The following is a 21,593-nucleotide window of genomic DNA, read 5'->3' on the forward strand; positions in this document are numbered from 1 at the left end:
TCTCCCGTCTTGTGTTTTCCGTAACAACCGACTCAATAGACATCGATAAATGCACAATTTCTTCCAAATGTTGAAATTGCTTATAATATGTTTCCGAAGCGCTCTTACAAACCCAGCAGAAATTGAAATAAAACATCAACTACCTTTGTTATAACAGGGTATCCCGTATCCTTCTTTCTTCTCTCTGATGCTCCTCATATAGCATATGGAAACTCTTGTCAAAATGCCTAGATTTGGCACATTGTCATTGAATAGAAAGGAGCGCGCTGATGCCGGTTCAGAAAATGGGAAAGTTGAGGATAGGGTGCTGCCTCCCTCAATGCGGACTTATCTAACTTTAATTTAATATTCAGCAATCATTCCGAGATGGCATATAATTCTAAGGGTTTTAATGGGGGGCAAATGATTGCTTTTAGGCAATATTTTATGATCTTACAAATAAGGACAGTTTTGTGCACTCCTTTTTTCGCCAGTAGGCTTTTTAAACCATTTTGCATTCTTGTTTAGTGACGGACCAAAGGTGACAAACGATTATTTGTTTAGTAATGTTACTCAAAACAGTGGGAATTTGCGAACACTATGCCAAAATCATTTATAACGTAAAATCGAGATCCATAAACGCTTGTTTGTAAAACAGTGGACCTTAAATCAATGTATTGGGACATTTCAATCGATTATATAAACGAAAATCCATACGCGACATGAGACCAGTATCAGCTTTGCTTTTCTCCCCCTTTGAAGGAACCAGAGGGATATACTTGACTGTGGTTTGAAATAAAGCGTATCAGAGTAGTTCACGATCAAGTTACATATTTTGTAGCCTAAGTGCTTCCATATGCAAAATGATAGAGCCCTCTGAATGACAATTAGAGAAGTGCTTAATCAAAACAAGCAAGAGACATACTTTAAAGAAGACAAGAGTAATTGTATCCACGTTATTCTAATGTCAGATTGCAGTAGGCTATCACATCAAACGATAATAAAGACCTCAGGTCATTAATAAACTATGCATAACCAGATATGAGCTTAGGACGTCATGAATGGCACACTGTGTTCAAGTTCACGGGTGGGATCTGTTGTGCAGACATTGGTTGCACTGATCCGTAGGTTAAGAAAGTTAGAAGAGCTGGTTTAAAATCAACGCATGTCAGTCAAATACATTTACATCCATCACAGACCTTGCATGTCGAAGCCAGTGGCGAGGGAGGCGGCTGTGCGCACACGGCGCCACTCTGTGTATTTGATAAAGAAAATCAATGCAAGTGACTGTAAAGTATTTAGCAAGACGTTTGTGGGAACGGTTTGTTGAAAAGTGACTTCAGTTGGCCAGTCGATCTAATCAGGAAATGTACACTGAACTACGCTCGTGCACACGCTTTTGTTGATGTAGCTCGTGCCATTGAGTGTGTTCACCCCCCGCGCGCCCTCCCGCTTGGCCCTTGCACCGGGCAGCGCGGATCTTTTCATTGTTGATCCCTCTTTAATAGACAAACGCTTAGAACAAGCCTCTCTGTCAAGCCCACATAGATTGGTTCGTCTGTTTATTTTTCCGAGCTTCATTAAAGGAAACGGTGGATTTGGGTATACACCTGTCTCGCCAAGTGTCCAAAGGTGGTGGAAAATGTATTGTTTTTTTCCTGATGCACCTGCCTTCTTTGTTCTTATTTTAAGATCTACAGTGGTGAGACAAAAATAAATATTACTGCAATGTGTGACATCCTGTTCTTTAAAGTTTCCATATGGCCAAAGCCACTATTATAGAATCTCATTGCCATAATGAGCAATTAATTTAATTAATTAGCCAATTATGACAATTTGCATAATTTGCATATCACGATTCAAATAATTAACCATTTAATTAGGAGCTATTAGTAAGAGATCACCTGTTAAATAACTAAAATAGTTGAAAGATTGGTGAGGAGTACACACCATGTAATACTTTTACCTACATTTTGCATTTCCTTAATCTAAGATTTGTTTAAATGAAAATCGAATTATTCATGTTATGCTGATAATCCACACGTGTGTGGCCCTTAGCGGACTCCAATCAAGTGCTAATATAAACAGAGAGCGTGTGGCAGTTAGTCTCCGGGGGCCTCGGAGGTATCCCTCCCTCCTCTTGCACTCAATGGTCCGTCCTGCCTGGTAAATAAGGCGGCTACAAGCGGTCAGCGGCGGCGGCCAAAGGAAGAAGTCAATTCCATGGCAACTTGACAGATAAGGCAAATCCATCCGTCCATCCGGATTGAATCAGAATCAAAGAGGCCAGGCTATAGCACGGCCAGCGGAGCGGCCCCACTGCTGCCCATTAGGCATATACTGTAGCACACAGGGAGAAGCTCACTGATTTGGGCTGTCATCACTACATAAGAACAAGCAAACCTTTCCCTGGGTTTGTGTGCTGATAAATAAGATACTAAACAAACACTTTTGGTTCAATTGAATTTTAATGTGTTCTTTTTTTTTACTGTAAGCAAATGATTTTACCCTGTGCGTATCAAAGAGATCATTAGTAGGCTTTGTTATTGCATCTATTGCTGTAGATTGTACCGTCTAAAGTTTCCTCTTGTTACATTTCCAAAATTATAAAGCCTGCATTAAATAAAGGATATGAAAAAAACAATACTAACTATTTCATGTGTTTGTAAATGTAATTGTTAATGTAAAATACTTATTTAATATGTAGGTTGTTACATGTACCTAAAATGTAGTTATAAGACTGGAAGGCACGCACCAATTCTGCTCAATCATAACATTTGACTTTTTATGTAACATCCATATCACACTCTCAATTAAGTAGTCTCTGAAAAACAATCTGTCAGAAAGCATTACGTGTGAGTAGATGAGTGTTGATCTCTTCTGAAAGCATGTCTCCTGCACTGAAAATGGGAAGGTCTCTGACAGCCATTTTTTGTATTCATGCAGAAAAGGTGCCCAATGACATACTTAACTCATTGTGAGCCACACACACCAGGCTGTGATGAACCACTGTGCCATGTAAGATATCTTAACGAGTAAGATTACAGAAAGATATGCACAGAGAACAGAATCATCATATATTTTGTTTACATCTACATCTGTGTGTGTGTTTTTCTAAGAGAGAGAGAGAGTGAGAGAGAGAGGGAGGGAGAGAGTGAGAGAGAGAGATGAGAGTGAGAGTTTCTCTTCATGCACACAGAGGCCTAGGGATGGAAGAAATTACAGGTCATGGTAAAGAGCATACCACATTCCACAAAAAAAGCCCTGACAGATGAAATCGCAACAGTTAAAAAATAACAAGGTCCTGTATAACCTTATTAACTAGAGAGTATGCATCCTTCGCCATACACTTTCTTTCCTTTAGAGGAGAACATTTTCCCCTTATCCTACACTGCAATATGGAGATAAGTAACTTAATCTGAGAGTGGCCTGATAAGTGTCTGCAGAGTGTCCTGGTTCTCAGTGGCCGTGGCCATGCACAGGGCTGGCTGGCATCACTGGAGCCTGGAGAGCAGCCCGGATGGAGAGAGCCTGTCGGCTTGCGCCACACACTTTCCTTTCCCCCCCATTTCAAATGCACCCATGGGCCAAATAGCGGGGGAACCAGCCCTCAGCGCCTGAGCGAAAAGAGCCTGGGATCTGTTTGCACAGATACTGCAGCCATGCCAACATGGAGGACAAGGCATCAGTAGAGAGGGAAGGAAGGAAGGAAGGAAGGAAGGAGATGGAGGTGGAGGAGGAGGAGGAGGAGAGGGGGGGAAGTCCAGGCGCCCGGGCTGGATCCTCCTGAGTGGCGGTCGGCCGTCAGGCATCCGCGCGCACGCGGGGGGACGATCGCGGCGGCGGCGGCGGCGGGCGACAGTGGCGGCTAAAGAGAGGAGGAATTGTCGCGAACAAGGTAAGTGCACTGAGGCTGTCCACTGGCTTTTGTTTGAGGGTGCCGATGTTTTGAGGGGCTGTGTTGACAGGCGCTGGCGGAGGATTTTTTTTCTTTTATTTTTTTTTCCGTGGCGAGCAGTTTTTGTGCTTTGATTTTCTTCCTGTGATACATCGGCGGCATCTCGTGTACCCTATTATTGCCTTGCCTTGCTCCTCTCTGCTCCGCGCCAGTCACATCGCCTTTAAAGCTGCACGGCGAAAACACTACATCAAATATGAAAATGTCTTTGCCTTCCTATCAGCCTTTTTTCCCCCTCTGATAACCAAAGACAGAAGACAGAACAGAACATACATATGACGCACAGATGTGTTTAGGGATGAGAAAATATGTCCTAAAATATTAAACTTCAGTATGTTTACAAGGAAGGAGATAAGAGGCAGCCTACTGCTTGGCTCCATGCAACAGATTACCTTGCATCTAATTGGCTTTTGCCTCCACTGAATGCTAGTGACCAGTCCACCCAATGGACACATGTGGCGCATATGCAGAGCCGCATGTATTCATGTGGACACTCTTCATCAGCCATTTGTGTGGACTCTGATGCTCATCGCCTGATAGGGTTGAAAATGAGATAATTTGACTTTAATCTACCGATATAATGGTGTTAAAAAAGAAAAGGAGAAAAAAAGAAAGAAAAGAAGCGAGGGATGAGATTGGCCTAGGGAAGAGTGCCGCTGCTCCTCTCTCACCTGGTTGGAGATTGGGCTTAAATCACGCGGGCAGCCTCAGACAGAGAGGGGAGCATCTCGCCCAAGTTTAATAGGAAGACAGTTAATAACCCTTTTTTATCCGCACGCACTATCAATCACACCTGTCAGCGCCCTGCTGAATCAAAGCAAAACTGTTCTTCACAGATGACTGATTAGAAACGCAAAATCACAAGATCCATCTTCATGGTCACTTTTATTATAGTCATTTTTAAACTGACAGCAACCTGCTCGGTTTCAGAACACTGCGCATGGCAAGAGATTGTCTCTCGCAGCAAGACCGAATGGAAAGATGCTGCAGAATGGGAGAAAAAGTGTGTGTGTGAGTGTGTGTGTGTGTGTGTGTGTGTGTGTGTGTGTGTGAGGGAGAGAGAGAGAGAGAGAGAGAGAGGGAGAGAGGGGGGGTGAAAATAGAGAACCTATTGTCTGAGGGGAGTGGAGTGCATCCTATGCATTTTTTTGCAGATATCCTGAAAATACATATTTGTATTACACACCTCCCTCACACATATATATCCTGTACAAATAATACATATGTATGTGTTCTTTATCACAGAGAGCAGCAAAGGGGGATCACACTTAGACCCACATGAGCTCCAGGCTCTATCACTACTAAAGCACGTCTAAGGTGTTATTACTCTTGACGCAAAAAAAAAATCAACACCAAAAATGAATTGTGAAAGGCATCCTCATCCACCAAGGAAGAGCTGGTGTGATTTTATTTCAGCATTTGTAGAGGGTGTGTACATATTAAATGTCACATTCAAATAATCAAGACACAGCCAGACAGGCTGATTCCTGAATTGAATAGGAATGCTGTGTTATGGGAAAAGAGGAGAGAGGACTCTCTCCGCTGTCTTCGTCAGGCTCCTGGGGCTTAGTGATATGCTAATCGTAATTGACATCAATCTAGAAATCAGTGGAGGTTACATGTGTCTTAGGTTATATTTATATCCACAGGAGGAAACAAAAGAAAGTGGGTCACGCAAAACAAGCAAATGCATTTTTTTTTTATCATAGAGAGACCTGGAGAACAGACAAGCTGCCATATTAAATATGCTGCAAAAACAACTGATTGAGCAGCTTGTCAAAATATTAAGGCTCAGACATGAAAGCTTAAAAAAAATCGCCTTTTGCACAGATTACTCTATTTAACAAATGGTTTCTTTGTTCAACTGCCTTTGACTTATTTACTCATGCCAGGCATCTACATACAGTAGACTCAACAGACAACTGTTCTGTATGTCTTTTCCTTTTTGTTAAAACAAAAACATTACATCTACAGTTCACTTCTGTAGAGTATAGAAGATATATGAAGTCACATACTGTCAAACTGAAACCACAACAATCACAAACCAACCTAGCCCAGGCATGTTCAAAAATATGTATCAGATTAAAATGTATTTAGACACACTGTAAGACAGAAGAGCAAGAAGGCTAACACTGCATTTTGTGCATGTGGTCATGCTTGTGATTGTATGTATGTGTGTGTGTGCGCGTAATGACCCTGTGTGTATGTGTGTGTGAGTGTGTGTGCAATGACCCTGTGCTTTGTTTGAATGTGCCTGCATCTCTCTCTCTCTCTCTCTCTCTCTCTCTCTCTCTCTGTGTGTGTATGTGTGTGTGTGTGTGTGTGTGTGTGTGTGTGTGTGTGTGTGTGTGTGTGTGTGTGTGTGTGTGTGACGTTACTGAAACGTCTGAGGCTGCAGCCTTCTTTCTCTAAACGAATGCACATGATTGCCTGTCAGATCAGGAGAACCTGGATGACCTGGTGGTTTTGATTATCTTGCTGACATTAAAAAAGCAGCTCTCAGAACCCTGGGAAGTTGCTGTAAAATTGAAATCTCCCCCGTGAACGTACACACACGCTTGTGTGTAAGAGCGCATGCGCACGCACACACACACACACAAGACACAAAGACACAAAGACTCAAATACACAGACATGCACGCATGTTCCCACATACACAGATGTACACCCACCCACCCACACCCACACACACACACACACACAGAATCACACAGACCAAATAGCAAGTATCTGTGCATGTGTGTGTGTGTGTGTGCATGCGTGTGTATGTGTGTGTGTGTGTGTGTGTGTGTCTGTGTATGTGTATGTAAGGAAACACAAACGCTGAGTTGAATGTAAACACATATGGTACGAATGTAACCGAGACAAGATACAGAAGACCACATTTTTTGTTTCCCTAAACTCTCCCAGCAGACCTATAGCGTTCTCCATTTCCTGCACACACACACACACAGATAGCATGGCAGCAACATTAGCCCCCACTGCAAGACCAGAGGAAACAAAAACGGATGTGTTTGGCGTACGACTCGTCCAAAGCATTTGAGCGAGCAATCAAACATCACTGCAGTGTGTTTTACGTCGGCCCGAAATGATGACAAGCGCTAACTAGCATGAAATTCCCCAAAGATGAAATGTCCTAGGATCAGTGCGCCGTGTCTCCCCTCCTGCCTTCCACGGGAGGGGAGCACAGGAAAGGCAGATAAATCCAGAAGAACCAAGCCGCAACGCTAGCTGAGGGGCAAACCAAGACAAACAGCACATCAAACCTTAGCCTGCAAAGCCTTCTTTTTATCCCGCCGGCATTAAACCCCAGACTCACACACACACACACACATAGAAAGAGAGTAAGAGAGTGAGAGAGAGAGAAAGAGAGAGAGAGAGAGAGAGAGAGAGTGTGTGTGTGTGTTTGGGGGGGGGTTGTTTGAGAGAAAGAGAGAGAGAGGGTAGTGTGAGAGAGAGCGACACACACATACACACACGCACAGAAACTTCAGACATATAGACCTGGCCTTTAGTATATTTCCTCAACAAGTTAAAACCACAGCCAGCACAGTCAGTGGATTGAAGCACACAAACAGACACAGCAATTCCCCCACCATACACACACACACACACACACACACACACACACACACACGCACACACACCCACCCACACACACCCACACACACACCCACACCCACACACACAAACACACACACACCTGCCTTCCTTTGTGCAGCCTCTGTCTGTGGCAGCTATTCCTGTGCTTGGCTTCTCCCCTCTCCGCTCCTCTCGTCTCCCTTCTCCAGTGGCGGGGCTGTCTCCTCTGGATGCCGGGGCAGGGGGCTGATCTCGGCAAGGAGGGATGCGGGTGGAAAACGCAGGGCTAGCTAGCTCCAGGTAGCACCAGGGTGCCGGGGGTCCGGTTGGGGGAACGACGGGGAGCACGGCGCGGTGCGGAGGGGGGTGGGGGGCTTGGAGGGGGGGTGGGTTGGCAGTCAGGCAAGCAGGCAGGCGTCGCGAAACAGAGTAGAGCAGGCCAGACTGGTTAAGTTTCAGCGAGTCGACGAGTCCCGGGGTTCACGCGGCAAAGCCTCCCCCCTTGGTGCTCTTTAAAAGAGAAAAAAGAGAGAGTGGGGCGAGGGGATGAGGAAGAGGCAAGGAAGCACAGGTCATGTAAAATGCATAAGCTGCATTTAAAAATAATTTAATTCCAGAGCCGAGAGACGCTCATCTCCTGCCACTGAGGAGCCGGCTGAGGAGGGATAGGAGGGAGGGCGTGTGTGTGTGTGTGTGTTTTTTTTTTTTTTCCATGAATGCACCTTTTGTGACAGCCTACATTTCAGCCTCGGAGCACACGAAAATGAAAACTTCTTGTTTATGAGCGCTAAAGCAAATACATAAATAACGTCCGCTGCACAAATAAATCCAGAAAAAATAAACAAAACGGAGGATTCGTCGGAAGAGCCCGAGCTCAGGCAAAGCTCAAAAAAAGTGACCAATAATATCGCGTAACCAAACTATTTCTGCTAACGTTAGTTACGCCACTTTATGTGTCCATAACAGCCAGCGCTGGTGATTTACACTTCGTATGGAAATCACAGCATCCCGGGTTGCTCCATCAAAACAGTCGGTAGAGAGATGGAGCACAACCAGAGGTGAGGCTCTGCCTAAACAGGTGAGGGGGCGTATTTGACACGGGCTGTCTTGGGCATATGCTCCGAGTAGTTTAAGAGGTCAGCATCAGAGGGAGGGGCGCTAGAAGGGCTAATAATGGGTTAATGTAATAAAGCTTCGCCCATAGGCTTTAGCAGAACAGCCCCTCCACCACTTCTTCATCCAGAACATTATAAATTCAGATTCTTTTTTTCCCCCCAAAGCCAGTGTTTCTCATAGCACTGTTATAGACCATAATTATGTTATACTTTTGACCTTTCAGCAAAAAAAGCCTTTAACATCATAATATGATCCATTTTGAAGTAGAAAGGCGGAATGCAAGATGCCTCATTCAGTGCATTACAACTCTGGGTTTGCCAAGTAAAAGCTCTTCTGTTCTTTATTTTCACTTCATGTTCTAAAATAAAAGGGCCTTTGTTGTCTGCCTGATTGAACATAATCAAAAACATGCTGTGCTGCAAAACATTATTTTTGAAAACTCTTTTTCATACTAAAGTTCAAATTAAATACAACACAACAGTGCTGATCTGCATGTTTACATCCAGTGTGCGCACATGCCCACGCACACAAACAATAACACACACATACACACAAACAATAACACACACACACACACACACACGCGCGCACACACGCACACACACGCGCGCGCACACACACACACACACACACACACACACACACACACACACACACACACACACACACACACTCTCACACAAACACTTCAAGTCTTGTGTAAACACACACAAAAACAGCTTTATGTTGAGCAGGAGGAAAACAAAATGGTAAAAAAAAAAAACACAGCAGAAGAATTTAACATGATCATAACACGAGAAACATGCCTGTTGCCTTTAATGACAAGCATATGACACAGCACAATACCTTACATTGTGGGTTATTGACCACAGCCAGAACACGTATCTAGACTGGAGGCGATACCCCCCCCCCCCTCCCCACACCCCCCTTAAACAACTGTGTATAAATTGTGCGTATAAAGTCATTGGAAGCGATTCCTCAGGACAACCTGTGAGGAAGGCTACCTGCTGACTGTGAGAGGCTAATCAATAACAGGAAATGGAAGCGAGCATGAGGCAAGGAGCCTTGCGAGCAGTTAACGCTGATAAAAGCCGCCATGTCAATATTTGGGAATAACACGGGAGCGGGATAATAGACAAAGGAGGAGTGTGTATGCCGCCGTGTGTTCAAACAGGGCGCCCAAATGAGTGCACCAGAGAGCCCAGCTGCTGCTCCGAGCGAGAGCCCGGCGTTATTTACAGCAGGTAATGCCAAACTATAGTAAAATCAATGGGCTCGGCCTGCCGGGGAGAGTGACAGCACTTCAGCGGCTCTGAGGCGGAATGGTGGGGAGGTGAGCGTTCCGCGCTCCACGTTCAAGCATTCCGCATCCCTCTTCCTGCTCTCTGCTCCAGAGCTGCGTGAGGAGGGGAATGCCTCTTCCTCAGGCTTCCATGAAGTGATTGGGGAAGGGGTGTGTGTGTGTGTGTGTGTGTGTGTGTGGGGGGGGGGGGGGTCAACAAGGATTCTTGAGGGGAAATTGGGTTTGGGGGGGTGGGTATGTTCTTTTTTTAAGCACCAACCAATATCAATTCAGTCTGTTCAAGAGGATTTTACAACAAAAGCAAGACCATATGTACTACATAGAGTTTGTTATTTTGTTTCAAATGAATGGTGTGGTATGGAGTTTTTTTGATTGGCATTATCTGTTTTGCTGATTAAATCACTTCAGCAGCACACACACACACTTCCTGTATAATATATTCTTTCATTCCTAGATTACATTGTTTAGAAAGAACAGCATAACGCCATTTTTGAAAGAATCGCTCAATGCTACTGCAATTTAAGGGATATAATCCAGAGTAATCTTTCTGGTGTTGCCAGACACTCAGACCAAATGGCAACAAGTCAGTACGACAATAGGAGAGTATCAGCCGCCATGCATTTTAAGAGCATTTTAAGATGCTATTTAAGACTTGCTATGGAAAATCATGTGAATCAAAATTTAAGTTTATCGTAAGTCGCTCCTGAACACTGCAGTGGGAATTTGAACTTTGTCACATGCTATGCCAAGACGGCAATATTTATTTTTGTTATAATAGACCCATGCTGTATAAATAGTTTAAAACGGACATTTGTTAGTAGCTAGTTTTGCACTAGCAAGTACTGTACGCGGATGTAAGGGTAGATCAAAATATATATAAATTAGCAGTGTGCTGAAGTTAGCATGACCAAAGCATGGATTAAGGGTGACTTCCACTTGTGGTGAGCGAGCGAGCGAGCGAGAAGCCTCGAACTGTACGCAGTAAAAGTGTGAGTGCGGCCCACGGTTCCCAGCGTGTCCTGCTCTGGCTGTTAAACAGCTGTAACGTCTGGGAGCATGGCGTCGTAAAGTCAAGCCCAGAGCCGCTGGGATGGCGGTGCCACGGCGAGGGCTCCAGGCTTCCCTGCTGCGTGGCTCATGGCTGATCCTCCCTCCTGCCCGAGAGGGACCCCGCCGCCTGCTTTTCCCATCCCGTCTCGTCCGCCCCGCCGAAAAATGAGAACAAGAGCCGCCGCCGGGCCCTTTAATATGCGCGGCGGTGAATTCCTGCTACGCACGGTGCTGCCACGGCCCCATGGCTGCGGCCGCCCCCGTGCCACGCTGGCCAGCGGGAGCATTGGCATGGCCTCAGCCGGCTCTTCATCCTCTTGCTTTTATGAGCTGGATGGGGGTGGGGGGGGTTGTAGAGGAAAATCTTACCCCAGAAATTAAATAGGGCTAAGTGCTCACAGTATGAGGTTCCGCCTCACAACATGTTCTAAGGCACACACAAGAACATTACATCTACTATGCATGGAGACATGCAGACACTATTAGCCTGCACGGGCACACATAGAGCAACCCATTACATCACGTAGGCCTTAGAAGACATCATGTGTACAGTATTGTACATGCATAATTACCAGTGCATGACTGTATTTTCATACTCTATACTCAATATACAGTACCTCCATCCTCTACCATAGGTTTACGCAACTATCAACAAAACATGACAAATTTGTGTTATGTTCAGTTGTACATAACTGTAGGCTATAGTTTAATTGCAACAAGAGCAATCCAATGTGTGACCCAGTATATAGCTTGCACAAATCAGCCTGTTTATTCAGGACACAGGAGAACACAGTGTGGCCTCTCATTCTGTCAGCACATACTGTAAGCTCTCTGTGAATCAACCCTATGGCCTTGACATGCTGACTGCACATTTGACCAGTTCAGAAACCTACAGTATGGCCCTGATTGGATCAGAATAAGACATGGGTTGTGTGTTGGTTGTGTGGGTGCTGTCTTACAGATCTATTCTGTAGACATTCTGCGATGCACACGGTTTACAGTGGGTTACTGTAAATATTTTACTAGCTACAAAATGGACTGCACAGGACGGTTTGTGTCACGCTCAGGGAAATGTGCGTGGGGATTGTGTGGAAGCAGTTTTTTTATTGCAGAATGTTACTGTACTGTACACAGTCAAGAGTGTATCTGCAGATATAGAGACACAATGGTCATTCTGAGGTGCATGTACTCTCTGCGTGTGTGTGTGTGTGTTTGTGTGAGGGTTAAAGAGAGTGTGTGCCCGAGGTTTAACTGTCATACTGTGACGGATTAGACATGTGGCTGCAATTGCAGGCTGTTGTTAGGGCCGTGTGCCCACATCGCTGTTGTCATGTTGTCTATTTGCATGACCGGCCACTCGTCAGGGACCACAAGAGGTGGGGGTGGCATGAGGCCCCGGTCATCCCAGAAACGGACAGGCCGTCCGACGTGACGAGCTCTGACATGAGGCAAGGCGAGACGAGGCAACTGTACCTCGCTGACCAGGTGGGGAGAGGAGGACAAGACATCATCGCAGAGGTCAGTCTGACATATGGTCACGTGAGAAACACACTTCACTAAGCACACCGAAGACTAACAAGACAGGCATTCAAATATGTCTAAAGACATGTTTTCGGGACGTTTCATGAAGATGAGGTGAAGCTAGGCATTTTGAACTTCTCTATACAGCTTTAAAAAGCACATTTAGACACACACACCAGTTCAATCGCTCATATTTATATTTCTCTCTCTCTCTCTCTCTCTCTCTCTATATATATATATATATATATACATATACACTCAAATAAATAAATATCAAATCCAATACTAAAGTATTAACACCCTTATAGGGGAGTGTGTAAAATGAGTAGAATGCGTCTGTCATGTGAATTTAGGAACCATCTCTCAGATGATGCACGTTCGGCTCCATTCTCCTCTCCCTTCCCCTGCTTTAACACCCACAGGAGAACACTTCAATTGGATTGCAATGGCCGGTTAGGGCCCCTTTGATTCCTCTCGCTTTTAAAGAAGAAGAGGGAAATTTCTATAGTTCCTGTCCTGTCATGGTATTTCCCACCTATGGAATGGATGGCACCTCTAGCCGCCTTCATTACACATTCATGGCTATTCTTAAAATGCATGGGTTAGGGGCATTTATTTATTTTTCTGACTGAACACTTTTCAAGAAGTTCATAACTGCTCACGATGCGCACCCCTGCGCCATGCTCAAAGTCTTTTAAGGCTAGAAGCCTTTTAGGTAGCCATTGATCCACACTTTTTATAGGCTTACAGATTTGGCTGCTTTAATAAAACATTAATAGGCTGTTGGGGGGCATTGAGCGTCCATGCAGAATTTTGTTGTTTTTGTGGCAGAACAAAGAACCACTGATTTTATCTCCTCCTAGTAACAAATTAACAATTTGCAGCACTTTTTCTTTTCAAAAACTCTGTCAGGAGATTTTCGGGACTGGGACTTTGAAGTGTACTGGTAGAAGCAGAGACATTGTTTGTGCTCGTGCCTTTACAGTAAGCCCGCGTTCAAAGCTTCATTATAAGCCTGTAAAATGCGTTGGTGTACACAACACCTTCAAGGTTAAATGGATAACTCAGAGACCGTGCACTAACAGGCCAACGCTAAACGCAACCACATGGGGATCCACATGGGTAATTGATAAACAGACTGCTTTTGTGTTCGTCCGCATACAAAAAAAGGCAGACTGTGCTTTCACACGATGAATGCAAAGCAATTAACTGATCTAAGGAGGAATTTCACAGAAGACAAAATGCTCATATTTTGTGTTTGTTCAAAGGGGTGAAACTCCCTTTATGGGACAAGACAAGGACAAAACAAATTGGGTATAAAGAATAGAGTAGAGAAGACGGGAATGGAGTCAATCTGCACAAGTAGAATTTTTTTTTATAATTATGTGTCCAACTAGAACAGCTGTGAAGACTGCAGTAAAGTTAAGAGGCTATGAAATGGATAGACCTCTGCACAGTTCCCCCGAGCTCGGTTTAAGGTTGTGAAACATCCGTATGCTCATTTTTTATGATTGCTATGTCGGGGAAAACTTTTCCTGAGATACTCTCGAAAGACAAACAACAAGTCAGGGAAGAAAAAGAGAGACACAGACAGAGAGAGAGCGAGAGAGAGAGAGAGGGTGAGAGAGAGAGACAGAGAGAGAGTGAGTGAGTGAGAGAGGGGGAAAGTGTGAGAGGGAGAGAGAATGGGAAAAGTGAAAAAAAAGCCCACAACATCAATTGTCCATCTTGAGAATGACATGCTTTGTAGCACCACTGTCATATCTCATCCAGCCGAATGAGCAGCGCGGCTGTGGGCATGACTGGCTCCTTGACGTCCCAAGGGGGAAGGCGCCGTCTTTGGCATCTCTCAGGAGCTGAGCCGGTCTGCTCCGACTTTATGAATTAGTTACTACCTTTGTCCTTTCCTCCGCCTTGCATCTCCGATGAAACTAACACCTGCTAAGATGAAGGTGGAGGCCTTCGAGAGAGGAGCCATCAAATTTGAACGGATTGGCCCCTGTGTACACAGACTAAGCTGAACGGGCTCGCAGATAAAGGTAGAGAAAGAACGAGAGAAAGAAAAAAAACTGTTATTGAGAGAAAAAAAAAGTTTTTTTTTTTTGCTTGCATTCGCAAATGAAAGGCAGCTGCATTCTCACTTTACCCTCCTCCTGTTGCAATGGGGTTTGGGGGGGGGGGGGGGTAAAGGACTTGGAGGGGGGGTTGGGGGGTTTCGATCTCTTTTGTGACCATTTGCTAAGCCTAAAACACTGAGGAGGGAAACAGCAGTTTTTACTGTGTACGCCTGAATGTTAAACTTATATTTAATGTATGACATTTCACACAAATCACCCGGCCAAAGACATGACCCAGGGGTATTTTGCAGATTGCTTTTTCAGTACCCCTGCAACTGTGGAATTATTCTTCCTGAAGAAACCCTTTGAGCTGGGCGAGGTGATCACCCTAGACGGCCACGGCCATCCCGATCTGGAACAGCTCGGAGAAAGTGATATCATGATCGCAGAGCCATGCTAAATTGAAAACATCTTGCCGGCTGGAGGCTGTATAAAATAACCATACATTATATGTATAGTGGAACAGCCCGATTGGGTAGCACTACAATTATACTGTTGTGCTATCTCAAAAAGGCCTACTTTTTCTCTCAGCTCCCCTTCATCTTTATGCAAACACTTTGTGGCAAGGTAAAATGTTACGGCTTGTGCAGCGTATTTTGCATGAATTTATTGCATTTTACTATTTATGATAAGACATACCAAAGACCTATTTCATAGTGAGATATCCAATCATGTGTTTAGATATGGCAAAGCAAGACAGCTGCTGGCAGGGAATTGACAAGCAAAAGAAATTGCTGATTTCTGTATGTTTTCCCATTACCGTGAACTCACATTTACCACAGGATGTTTGGAGTAGCAGCAATTAGAACGATCACCAACTATTTTTTGTTTATTTGTTTTATATATCATATATTATATATTTCTATAGCATAACATACATGTAATCCTATGGAGTATACACCCTGTACCTCTTGCACTGAGAGGAGGCAGGCTCACTGAAATTACTGCCGAAACAATGAATTCACAGAGATATTCGTTCCATCTGTGGGATATTCATCTGGTGGGGAGACATTTTTTCAAATTTGGACCAGACGGGTCTTGCCACTGCCATGGCTGGTATTCTCCTCTTTCAAGGTTAGTCTGTCACTGACACTCCAGCCTTTAAGTAGACAGTCTAGTCTGTTTACAGCTCCTCATCGCTCTTCCTCATCCACTCCCGACAAAGTGTGCATAATTAGCAGTTCCTCCGCTCCCTCATGAAGAACATTTTCTGAGTGAACACTGTTTCAATTGAATAAGGGGGAAAGATGAAAGTATACTGTGTATTAGCTGTGCACACTCCCCTTACAACTGTTGTCAACAGAATAATTAACGTTTTCCCCTTAGGCCTGGGTAAAAAAACCTGTTTCTAATTGGAACCCAGCAGGGACACACCATTAATTAAAAAACATGAGGTTTCTGGAACAATAAGGGGAAAAAACACAGGAATGATCTGTTTGCATTGCTGCGGTATCTGTTTACTTTAACCCTCTGCTCTGCTGCTTCACCGCTGCTTCTGCATTGCTCTTTATATTCACTGTCACAACAAGAAATCTACAACCATTTATTTTTCTCCCCCTTCATAATTTTTTGAAAGTTAAGCTTGTGTATAATGGACTGAAGTGTGACAAAAGGGATCATATCAAATTGGGGGCAGACGCCCTTTCGCCAATTTGTGAGACAGACCTTTGGGGTTCTAAGATGGCCAATTACCCATCGCTCTGACAGCATCTTTCTGGAGCTATTAAAAGCAGGCATTGCCGGCCCCGTGTTGGCCGATGCGGCTCTGCGGCCTCATTCACATGGAGAGAGAGCCGCTGCTGGACCGGGCCTCACCCCGCCTGCTTTGACCCACGGGCCTTCCAGCCCACCCTCCCAGCGTCCTCAGGGAGTACCTCCCTCCCACACACACACACACACACACACACACACACACACACACACACACACACACACACACACACACACCTGACCCCGAGGAAGGAGTGGGGAGGCTCCTCAGTCAGTGCTGCCAGGCCACCCTTTGTTTTTCCTCCTGCCGGAGTCACTTAAGCCACTTGCTGCGGCGGCCAAGTTCAAGGATATCCTAAATTGGGTGACTTCAGGTCAACTCCGCAGCCCTTACGGTCCTCCGCTGCCAGCTGACGTACTGAGACCCTGTTCTGGCTTTCGCCAATAGAGACTGGGAAGGCGTTTGAGATGGGGAGGGGACCTCAAATGCATGTGTCCTCATAAGAATAAATATATTACATTTGGCTACGGTGGTTCTGCCTTGTTGCAAATTTCCGCTGCCTAAATGAAAAAAAAATATCCTGCTTTTTCTTCATCTTGCTGACAGTGGATAAAATGCATTACGTCTCTACTGGTCTCTGTGTTGATGTATCGTGACATCATATGTCAACCTGGGTGCGTGCTGGGGACAGAGATTGGATAGTTGTGACACACAACCTGAATCTGTCGGCATCGGAATGGGAAAGGAAAACACTTCCCTCCCCAAGCAAAAACATTCAATTAATTCGCATTGTGCCAAATGCGTTCAGGACGCGGAGCTATCGCTCGGAATCTGAGGCAGGTGAAGTCACACAAATATCCACACGTCAAACAAATTCCTCCACCATTTTTGATTATTCCTTCCCATTTCCACCACTAAATTAAAGTCAGTAAACAAGCAAAAAGCGTTATCTATGGTTGTATCTTTACTGCTTTCCCCTCATCCGAGTTCTGAATAATTACAACCCGGATCTATGCTTTTCTGTATCTGACACAAGGACCTCGACTCTGTGAAATGAAAAATAATCATTTGGAATGTTAATGAGCTGAACTATTTATTGCAATACTTTTTCCCCATGCAGCATTAAATTAAAATCATATGAAAATTAATTCCAAAGTTCATATTGGTGGCTGTGATAATTTCTTCTAAATAGGGTTTGCTAATTTCATCCGTTATCTGCATAAAATCAAATACACACGTTTGATCTCAGACTCGTGCTAATGAATGAGCGCATTTTTAATTACAAACACTAAATTAACTTCCGATAAACACTCGGGAGTCAGCGGAAAGTCTGTTCACTTTCACAGGTTTTTCCCCCAACTCTTAATTTGTTTTCGATAAAATAAAAAAAAAAAACATGAGATTAACCCCAAATGTCCTTGATGTTCGTGACAGCCAAGCAAGGATAAACTCATGCCTGTAAGCCTATAATATCACGCAAACAGCATCCTGGTATAAGACAACATTCTTTTCCCTCCTTTTTCATTAAATATCACTTTGGACTCTTTTAAATGGGGCCCGGTGTTACGCTATCTTTATCACAAAGGCCCAGCAGGGAGTCACACCATACCATTATGTAAAACTATGGATTATGTTAAAACTTTATGAATACTGCTGTATGCAGACGCGTGTGTGTTAGTGTCCGTCTGTCGCTGCATACGTCCATCTATCTCCCCATCTATGTGTCTATCAGCGGGCTGAGGAGAGAGTATGTTGGGAGGGGGGAAATAAATCCCCCCCACCCCACCACAGTTAAATAATGCACATACATTTCCATACATTGAGAGGGGGAACTTAAAGGGGCTTAAACCCATTTTCTCCAACACACCCCAAACACCAGCAGGGGAAAAAGATGAATGTGTCTGTCCATTTTTTCAGCTGGTGCTGAAAATCTCCCCATCGCTATATTTATCTTCATAAAAAGGGGTGCCACGGACTCCACTGGCTACTATATCACACCTCAGTTGCACATGTTTAATCCGCACAATGCATTACCATAAGCCTGCAATGAACACTGCAATGGCTTGGCAACCCAACAACATTGTCTTCTGTGGAGGATAGGGGAACGATCTTGCTTATGCATTTCTTTTCCCTTCGAATCACACAAGTGCCATAAACTACTCTGTTAATTTTTATGCTACGACTACGCATTCGGCTGAGTTATTTACAGCTTTCCGTTTGGTCTCATTCTTAAAGGCAGCAGCAGTGATTTCCCAGAAATGTTCTTTCCACCTAAATGTGGCTTTTACTGTAAAGATGAAAAAAATTGTGTCTTTCATTCTGGAAAGGAATGAGAGAGAGAGAGAGAGAGAGAGAGAGAGAGAGAGAGAGAGAGAGAGAGAGAGAGAGAGAGAGAGAGAGACAGAGAGAGAGAGAGAAGAGAGAAGAGAAGAGAGCCACCAGAGATATTAATAGACAAGGCAAAGTTTTACTTACCAAAAAAGTATTTGGCTTTAAAAAAAGTTCCATTTTGTTCTCCCTAGGCCTCAAACAGGGAGCCCTGGGGACCTGTGCACATTTTCTGAGATGAAATATTCGTACCTACGCTGTCTGAACAGCCAAAGAGGAGCGAGTGAGGAGCTCAGTCTCATTAGAATTTCAGGGAAAGCTTTTGGATTTTTTTTGGTGGTGGTGGTGTGTGTGTGTGTGTGTGTGGGGGGGGGGGGGGTGCACAGATACCCTGCATCCACATGAACACCCACACACACACAAACGCACATACACACAGAGGTACCCCCTCCCACTCATACACATATGCATGCACACGTAGACACACATGCACATACACACAGGCGGCAGACACATACACACACCTCTCTAAAAAAGAGAAAAGTGCCTCCTCTCTTGCCTTTGAGTGTGTGCTCTATTGAGACAGAGGGTGGGTGAGAGAGAATGAGAGAGAGAGAGAGTGACGGAGTGAGAAGTCAGCCTGCCAGCTTAAAAACGGAGATGATAAATAAAAAAAAAACAGCATATCTGCATGACACACACACACACGCACACACACACTAATGCCAATATCTCTGCTCCCCCCCACCTCAATACATAACATACATATATACACACAAACACACACACAGCAGGTTTGATTCAGCTATAGACTCACTGAGGTGTGGGAACATCTCAGAGCGTGTGTGTCCACACTTGTATTTTTAACCCAGTGAAGCGCTGTGGTGTCTGCTTGCGTGATTATGAGGAATAAAGGGTCCAGTGGGAGCCGAAGCGGCCCGTCTTCACGTCATGCTGCAAGTGGACCAAACCAGGGAGAGGCCAGTTGTCGGACAGAAAATGGACGGGGCAGTAACAATAACACCACTGAAGACTTAGACCAGACTATTCTCTTTCTCTTGTTCTCTCGATCCTCTTTCTTCTCTCTCTCCTTCTCTTCTTCCTTCCTCTCATCAGCTTGCTTATGATGAAAAGAGAAAGAAAAAGAAGAGAATGGTTGACCATCGTCTTATTTTTCTCTCTCTTTTCACGTATTCTTCTACCTTTCTCAAACTATCTGTCTCTCTCTGTCACCCAGTCTCTCATTCTCTCTTTCTCCCCGTCTATCTCTCATTTTTGTCTTCCCCCTCTCGTGCTTTCTCACTCTTCTTTTCTTTCTCATTCTTTCTCTCACTCTGTCTCTGTCCATTTTATCTCATTTCCCACAGTTCACGGGGCAGATGTGTTGTCAGACAGTGGACTGCGAGCGATGATGAATTAGCACCACTAGCCTTGTGATCCACACCCCAACACCACCGATCTGCATCTGTGGAGTGCCGACAGACAGATGCATTTCAGATGAGTCCAAAGAAAACAGTCCCGACTCAAACATGGGCAGTGGCTGCACTCTGTGGATGGGGGGGGGAGGCAAATACTGTGGGCAAGAGGAAGAGTGAAAGGGAGAGAGAGGAGGAGAAAAAAAACACATTAAAAAGAGAGAGAGAGAGAGGAGAGAGAAAAAATAATGTGGGGAGAAAAGGAGAAACGAAAAGGAGAGGGAGATGACAGAAAAGTGAAAGGGAGGAGAGAAACAGAAAGAGAGGACAGGAGAGAGAAAAAGAGTTAAGAGAGAGGGAGAAGAGAAACAGCGGAGGAGGAAGAGAGAGAGAGAGAGAGAGAGAAAGAGAGAGAGAGAAATAGGGGGTTCCTTTGGGGGTGACTTTTATGGTTGTGTGTATGGATGGCACTGTACCCTTTCATTAGAAGCGCAGTGAGATCTTATTACCTGGAGCTGTTTGCAGACATGTGTTTCTCATGAAGAGGCCGAGCGAGGCAAATTAATTCTCTGAAGTTCCATAGCCAGCACTAGCCTTCCCTTTGAAAGTGGGCATACTGCGTTCTACAATCAATACGTCAAGCTATCACAAGCATATGCAACAAACTTTGTGTGATTTCACATGCAAAAAAAGATGAGGGAGAAAAAACACAACAAACACAAACCAGCCTTTTGTAAATTCGGGGTACATTATTATTACTAATGGCTAAATGAAAGACATGTTGGTTCCAGAGCAGGCTATAATGCCTGGTGATTTAATCTGCGAACACAAACATTGACTTTGATCAAAGCCATTGAACACATTGAAAATATCGGGGCCTGTGAGCAAAATGCATGTAATTGAACTGCATTAGCTAGTTTTACACACAGCAAAACAAAATAGTCTCTACAATAACAACAACATACATGCAATTACACTGAATCCAAATAAAAAGTACACACAATACCATCCTGTTCTACAAACAATTATTAGAAAACTTAAACGCTCTCAGATGGACTTGAGGTAATCGGTGGAGTATTTTGTTGAAAAAGTGACACCCAATTTACTGAGATGTCAGAGGGGGCGTTGGGGGGTGTCCCCTGTCCTTCTGTCCCCTTGTGTTTGGACGGTCGTGTCACCGCAGTGATTCGCATGTGACCAACCCCTAATGCAACATGGCAGCCTGGACACCACTGGCGCGCATTCCTTGCAAAGTGCTTTGATTTTCAAATGCGCTGCCTCGTTACATGACATTTATATGGCGCATATGAAAAATGACATATGTTCGGGAGACGTGCGTGGAGCTGGAGAACCATGACAACAAAGGCGGAGAACGCTGTGAGGAGCCAGGAGGTGGCTGGAGAACATCCACACGCCTGCCGCTTTGAGGGGGATCACAGCCAATCCCAACACTGATAAGACCAAAGGGGGCTAGATTAAAAATGAATCAGACAGCCAGTAATTCAGCTACAAAT

General features: G+C 44.6%; 1 protein-coding gene across 1 annotated transcript in view; it reads right to left on the reverse strand.

The window, feature by feature from the left end:
• The window catches only part of zfhx4 (zinc finger homeobox 4), a 90,270-nt gene extending 90,032 nt beyond the window's left edge, over nucleotides 1-238 (reverse strand). Inside the window, exon 1 of the mRNA XM_062520718.1 lies at nucleotides 144-238. The gene's annotated coding sequence lies outside the window, so the exon portion shown is untranslated. The remainder of the gene's footprint in view (nucleotides 1-143) is intronic.
• Nucleotides 239-21,593: the final 21,355 nt, after the last annotated feature.

This window comes from Sardina pilchardus, chromosome 19 (assembly GCF_963854185.1).
Source record: "Sardina pilchardus chromosome 19, fSarPil1.1, whole genome shotgun sequence".
Lineage (NCBI taxonomy): Eukaryota > Metazoa > Chordata > Actinopteri > Clupeiformes > Clupeidae > Sardina > Sardina pilchardus.